Below are 7,192 nucleotides of genomic sequence, written 5' to 3'. Positions count from 1 at the left end.
ATTTGGATCTTGTCCTAGGCTAGCAATATGCCCTGTGTCCTCTCTTGTGATGCTGGCCCATGGCTTCCAGGCAATCACAGGGTTTTTAGGGGAAGCACACTGACTGAAGCTGCCCACCCTGGGTAGGCTCTCTAGTAACCGTTTGCATGAGTTGTTTTATGACAGGAGGTCCTGATAAGGAACATGGAACTAATAAGCCATCGCCAATCAAAAGAGTTTGGGAAAGGTCAAAAGGAGACACCACGTGTCCATCTACCTCCCAGAATCCCTCTCGCTAGCATGCATCTTGGCTGAGTGATGTGTGCGCCACTAGGAAGGACTGAGTCAGAATGATTGGCCAAAGACAACCCGGAAACTAATTCCATCAACACAAAACCTGAGACTGCGAGCCACGTGGCAGAGCAGTTCTCCTGGGTTCACTTACCCTGCTGCTCTCTGCCCACGTGCCCTCTTCTAATAAAGTCTCTTGCTTTGTCAGCACGTGTCTCCTTGGACAATTCTTTTCTGAGTGTTAGACACGAGCCCACTCTTCAGGCCCTCGAGGGGGCCCCCCTTCCTACAACAGGATCATGAAGGTAAACAACCAATGCACTTAAAGCACCCTGTCCCTGCACAAGCATTCTGTTTTTCACTTTCAGTTTAGTGTTCAGTAAATATCATGAGATATTTAACACTTTTGTATAAACAGGCCTTGTGTTAGAGTATTTTCCCCAATAGTAGGCTACGTGGGTGTTCTTATTGCATTTAAGGAAGCCTACATTAAGCTATGATGCTCATGTTGATAGTCAGGTATTTAGCATTCATTTTTTATTTAGAGTATTTTCAATTCATGAAGGATTTATTGGGATGGAACCCCATGACAAATTGAGGAAGATCTGTGCATAAAATGTATTTCCCTGTTTCATCTGAATATGGTACACATTCATGAATTTAGCCACTGTCCCTAAAAAAAAATGCAGATGAAAGGCAGGAGGGAGAAGAGGTATAGTTTCCTCTGTGTGGAAGGGCAGAGTGTGTCAGTTATTCAGTGACCTTCTCCTTTGGGGAATGCATGGCATGGAGAACTCAGGTAGGCTAAGGACACTCACTGTTGCCAAGATAAAGATGTTATTTCAGACATAGGAAGGCAAATGTTTTCCCCTTGGAGGTAGCTGTGTCCTGATGTTTCCCTTCTGTACAGGTCTGCAATTTTCTTAACCTCATTCAGTGTCTTTGGAGTGCAAGTTTGGGGAGATGAAAGGTGGTCAAATGGCACAGGTCCTTGTGCCCAGTATAGGTAGGAGGCAGGGCAGGGCAGGCTGACATGCGTGCTGTTCCCAGAGTAGCTCTTCATCTCACTGCTGACCTACAATCACCCATGTGCTGCAGTTTCTTTTGTTCTCATCTAGAGTGTTTCTTAATGTGATGGAGTTTTCTGTTATAGATGAAGTGGTATACTATGTCCATAGTCAGTGTTGTCATATCAGCTTTCCACAAAACTGATCTATCTATTCAGCACAATTTGAATAAAAATCCAAGCACTAGACAAGTTAATGTTTAACCTAATATACAATGGCAAGAAAAGTAAATATCTGAAAAAAATCTTTAAAAACTTTGAAAACTCACACCATCAAATTTGAACCTTACTATAAAATCAGTGTATTTACAACTGTATGATGATGAAAAAAGTTTCACATAAATGAATGTACCTGAAACATAGATGAGTAGAACCGAAATAAGCCCACATCTCTGTGGGCAATTAAACTCTGACAAAGATGAAAGGCCATTCAATAAGGAAAGATATTCTTTTTAGCAAATGCTGTTGGAACAATCACAATATTAATACATCTGCAAAAAATAAAAAGTGAGAAACCTTACCTCATTCCTTTTAGGACAGAAAAATTAACTGAGCATATATAAAGCAAATAAAAACGAAACTATGAAAGTTCCCAAGAAAATGTAGGAGGCAATCTCTGAGACTTGGGGTGAGAGAGGTTCTGTGGCCTGTTAGGAATGGATCAACACAGCAGAGAGTGAGTGAGCAGGTAAATCTTCACCTGTATTGACACTAAAGTTATTAGTTGATGCATCAATAAAGGTCTCTGATTCACGTGTGCAAATCTCTCACCTTTTAAGTTTTAAAACAAGGATCCAGGCATCTCTCCAGGTACCCAGGCAACATCCACATGCAGCTCAGGATCTCCAGAGAGGGAGGGAGAAGGTAATCCATGGGAGCCTGGAAAACACAAAATCCATCTTCCCCTCATAAACAAACTAGGTAAGAGGGTAGGGTGGGCCATCTGAGCCCCTAGTGTATTTGGGTACCTGTGCCTGGTAAAAAGATATATATAAAAATCTTAGCACATGTGCATGTGTGCTCAATTGCTTCAGGTGTGTAGGACTCTTTGTGACCCAGTAGACTAATTTGTGACCAGTGGCTATGATGGAACCAACCTCTAACAAATCCCCGCACAGCACCCAAGTGAGCATGAATTGCAAGACTCCTTACCCCAGGACAGATCAGGGGTCAGGTCTCATCACAGTTTCTGGAAGTGGTCCTTTTGGATCCTTAAGGATCTGCGGTGGCAGAATTTAGATGAAATTTCCATCTTGACAGGAGGAAAATGCCACATGTGGTTGGAATTTTCTACATCTCTGATGACAAGTAAAATTCATTTCCAAGCAAGTTTTAGCATCAGTACATTAATTTGAAAGGTGGAGCAGAAAATTATCTGTCAGAAACTTGGTTACACTACATCTCATACTTAAAATCTGTCTAAAATTAATACCAGATCATTCTAGGCTTCAGTGACACGTACTGCTCTAGGAATTTTGTTACCACTGCCCCTGACAGTTCTATGCCTGCTGCTCACTCCGGGTTAAGTGTTGCACATTTGTTCTAGTCCTACTTGAGGGCAAATCTGAATGAGAAATGGAAGATGTGTTTTAAATTGAGGTAACATGTATGAATGATTTAAGAAACTTGAATAATGAGAACACAGATTCTAAGAGATTCATAGGAGCCTTAATTATTTTTGTCTACCTTCTCCATGTTTGAAGCAGGTGCTAATAATGTGCTGTGGACCTGTTCTAAAGCATTTATTAACAGACCCTACAGGGACTTCCCTGGTGGTCCAGTGGATAAGACTCTGCACTCCCAATACAGGGGGCCCAGGTTCAATCCCTGGTCAAGGAACTAGATTCCACGTGCTGCAACTAAAGATATTGAATGTTGCAACTAAGACCCGGCACAGCCAAATCAAAAAAAAAAAAACAACAGAAAAGGGGTACTGCAAAGATCATTCACATGTCTCTTGAATGGGATAAATACACTTTTGAAATAAATTATTGTAGAAGAGGCCTTAACTGTTAGTAGCATATTTATCAACCTTTCTTTACATTAAAGTGGCAAAAAAGTTATTTAATATTGAAAAGACTCAACTGAAACCTTTTTATTTTTTCCAGACCAGACTGAAACACATTTTCGTCTTTTAACATTCTCCTTACAGGTATTAATATAGGTGAGAAGAACATGTTTGAATTTTATGAGACATCCAGCTTTTAGAATACAATTGAGCTCTGTCTTAAAACTAGATTGTGCAGGATAATATTAAAGCACTCTCTACAATCTTTGACCAGGACAGTGTTACTAAATATTTATTCCCGCTTCTGGATAGTGTATTTATGCTGTCTTCTGGCAATGGTCCCTTCAGGTAGGAATATTCAATGTAACATGCTGTAACATGTTCAGTCGCTAAATTGCATCTGACGCTCTGCAACCCCATGGCCTGTAGCCCTCCAGGCTTCTCGGTCCATGGGATTTTCCAGGCAGGAATACTGGAGTGGGTTGCCATGCCTTTCTCCAGGGGATCTTCTCAATCCAGGGATCAAACCTGTGTCACCTGCTTGGCAGGTGGATTCGTTACCACTGAGCTACCAGGGAACCCCAATAGGCTGTACTAGCCTCAGATAATTTCGTATTTCCACACAGACTCACTCTCTGTCACTTTCTAGGTTGAAAGCTGTGCTGCTGTATATATGGAATGAGTCCCAAATTTTCACGGCTCTGCTGAGTAAACAGAAATAGAATGATGTTACAATATCACTATTCTGACAGTCTGCTGGTTTCACTATGCCAGGCTATATGCTAAACATTCACAGAAAACTGTAAAAATTAAACATTTGGAAAATACCAAGTGTTCATGAAGCACTGGAGTAACTCATACTCAACTTCACACAGCATCGGGGGAGAACAGTTTGGTATGTTCAATAAAATAAACAAGAGCCTAGTTAATAACCCACAGTTCCAGTATTTCGCATGTAATGGTCACAAAGAAGCACTAAACCATGCTTACAGAATGTCCTGAGCAGCATTGCTCCTAAAAGCAAAAACTAGAATCGGCCCAAGGGGCTTCCATGGGAGAAAGGACTAATTTATTCATTGGAAGAAGATGCACTGGAATCTTATACAACAGAAAAACAGTACAGCAGCTGCATGCATCAGTATGAAGTTCAAAAAACACACACAGAAAAATATGTTGGAGGAGTATTATATTCATACACTACTAAATAAGCTAAAATGAAAAACAGGTAATTGATGTTAAACATATAGAGTGAGAGCAAGAGAATAAGTAATATGCATTTGCACTGTGAGTAATTCTAGATTGATTAGAGGAAGGGGAGGTCAGGCACGAGTGTTCAGGTGACTCTGAGGTACTGATAATTTGTTATTGTTCAATCGTGTCTCATTCTGGCAACCCCATGGATTGCAGCATGCCAGGCTTCCCTGTCCTGCGTCATCTCTCAGAGTTTGCTCAAACTCATGTCCATTGACTTGGTGATGCGATCCAGCCATCTTATCCTCTGTCATCCCCTTCTCCTCCTGCCCTCAATCTTTCCCAGCATCAGGGTCTTTTCAAATGAGTCAGCTCTTCACATCAGATGGCCAAAGTATTGGAGTTTCAGCTTCAACATCAGTCTTTCCAATGAACACCCAGGACTGATCTCCTTTAGGATGGACTTGTTGGATCTCTTTGCAGTCCAAGGGACTGTCAAGAGTCTTCTCCAGCAACATAGTTCAAAAGCATCAATTCTTCAGTGCTTAGCCTTCTTTATGGTACAGCTCCCACATCTATACATGACTACTGGAAAAAGCATTTTTTACTATACAGACCTCTGTTGGCAAAGTAATGTCTTTGCTTTTAAATACACTGTCTAGCTTTGTCATAGCTTTTCTTCCAAGGAGGAAGCGTCTTTTAATTTCATGGTTGCAGTCACCATCTGCAGTGATTTTGGAGCCCCAAAAATTAAAAGATAAAGTCACTGTTTCCATTGTTTCCCCATCTACTTGCCATGAAGTGATGGGACAGATACCATGATCTTCGCTTTTTGAATGTTGAGGTTTTAGCCAGCTTTTTCACTCTCTTCTTTCACAGTCATCAAGAGTCTGTTTAGTTCCTCTTTGCTTTCTGACATAAGGGTGGTGGCATCTGCATATTTGAGGGTATCAAATCAGATCAGTCACTCAGTTGTGTCCAACTCTTTGCAACCCCATGAATCGCAGCACGCCAGGCCTCCCTGTCCATCAACTCCTGGAGTTCACTCAGACTCACATCCATCGAGTCAGTGATGCCATCCAGCCATCTCATCCTCTGTCGTCCCCTTCTCCTCTTGCCCCCAATCCCTCCCAGCATCAGAGTCTTTTCCAATGAGTCAACTCTTCGCATGAGGTGGCCAAAGTACTGGAGTTTCAGCTTTAGCATCAGTCCTTCCAAAGAAATCCCAGGGCTGATCTCCTTCAGAATGGACTGGTTGCATCTCCTTGTAGTCCAAGGGACTCTCAAGAGTCTTCTCCAACACCACAGTTCAAAAGCATCAATTCTTCGGCGCTCAGCCTTCTTCACAGTCCAACTCTCACATCCATACATGACCACAGGAAAAACCATAGCCTTGACTAGACGAACCTTTATTGGCGAAGTAACGTCTCTGCTTTTGAATATGCTATCTAGGTTGGTCATAACTTTCCTTCCAAGGAGTAAGCGTCTTTCAATTTCATGGGTGCAGTCACCATCTGCAGTGATTTTGAAGCCCAGAAAAATAAAGTCTGACACTGTTTCCCCATCTATTTCCCATGAAGTGATGGGACCGGATGCCATGATCTTCGTTTTCTGAATGTTGAGCTTTAAGCCAACTTTTTCACTCTCCACTTTCACTTTCATCAAGAGGCTTTTTAGTTCCTCTTCACTTTCTGCCATAAGGGTGGTATCATCTGCATATCTGAGGTTATTTATATTTCTCCTGTCAATCTTGATTCCAGCTTGTGTTTCTTCCAGTCCAGCATTTCTCATGATGTACTCTGCATATAAGTTAAATAAACAGGGTGACAATATACAGCCTTGATGTACTCCTTTTCCTATTTGGAACCAGTCTGTTGTTCCATGTCCAGTTCTAACTGTTGCTTCCTGACGTGCATATAGGTTTCTCAAGAGGCAGATCAGGTGGTCTGGTATTCCCATCTCTTTCAGAATTTTCCACATTTTATTGTGATCCACACAGTCAGTATACTCTGTTCTAAATTAGGTGCCAAACATGCAAATGCTCACTGAATTATCATTGTTTATACTGGTATATGCCTTTCATAAGTGTGCTGTTTTTCACATTAAAAAATGTGGTCATGAAACTATTTTAGGGTTAGCAATTTGCTCGGATGTGAACTCTATCTGATATGGGCTTGCTTCTCTAGAGTGGAGGACATCGTTTCCAATACTGAAGTTGATTTGGGCCTATCACTGTATAAGGGCCTACCTCTACAAAATAAGTTTTGACATATAAGGTTTCTTTTTAATATGTTGTTGTATTTGATCTGCTAATATTTGTTGGGAATTTTTGCCTGTATGTTCATGAGGGATGTTAGTCTGTTGTTTTCTTTTAATGTCCTTGTTTGATTTTGGCATTAGGATACTCCTGCCCTCATAGCATGAGTTAGGAAGTATTCCCTCAGCTTCTGTCTTCTCGAATAGATTGTAGAAACATTGATACAATCTGTTCTTAAAAACTTGGTAGAATTCATCCCATTTAGAATTCTGGTAGAATTCTGAACTCATTTAGACCTGGGGCATTCTGTCTTGAAAGGTGATTAACTATTGGTCCTTTTTTCCTTAGTAGATATTGGCCTATTCAGATTATCTGTTTGATTAATTTTAATTAGAAAATA

The 7,192-nt window shown here is 41.0% G+C and overlaps 1 non-coding gene across 1 annotated transcript; it reads left to right on the top strand.

Moving 5' to 3' along the window:
• Positions 1-3,102: 3,102 nt before the first annotated feature.
• On the top strand, positions 3,103-3,175 carry TRNAG-CCC (transfer RNA glycine (anticodon CCC)). The gene has a single exon. It is a non-coding gene; the product is annotated as a tRNA-Gly (tRNA).
• The last annotated feature ends 4,017 nt before the right edge of the window (positions 3,176-7,192 follow it).

Source organism: Bos taurus, chromosome X, assembly GCF_002263795.3.
Source record: "Bos taurus isolate L1 Dominette 01449 registration number 42190680 breed Hereford chromosome X, ARS-UCD2.0, whole genome shotgun sequence".
NCBI lineage: Eukaryota > Metazoa > Chordata > Mammalia > Artiodactyla > Bovidae > Bos > Bos taurus.
The sequence above is the reverse complement of the archived record's forward strand: the minus strand, read 5'-3'. Positions and strand labels throughout refer to the sequence as shown.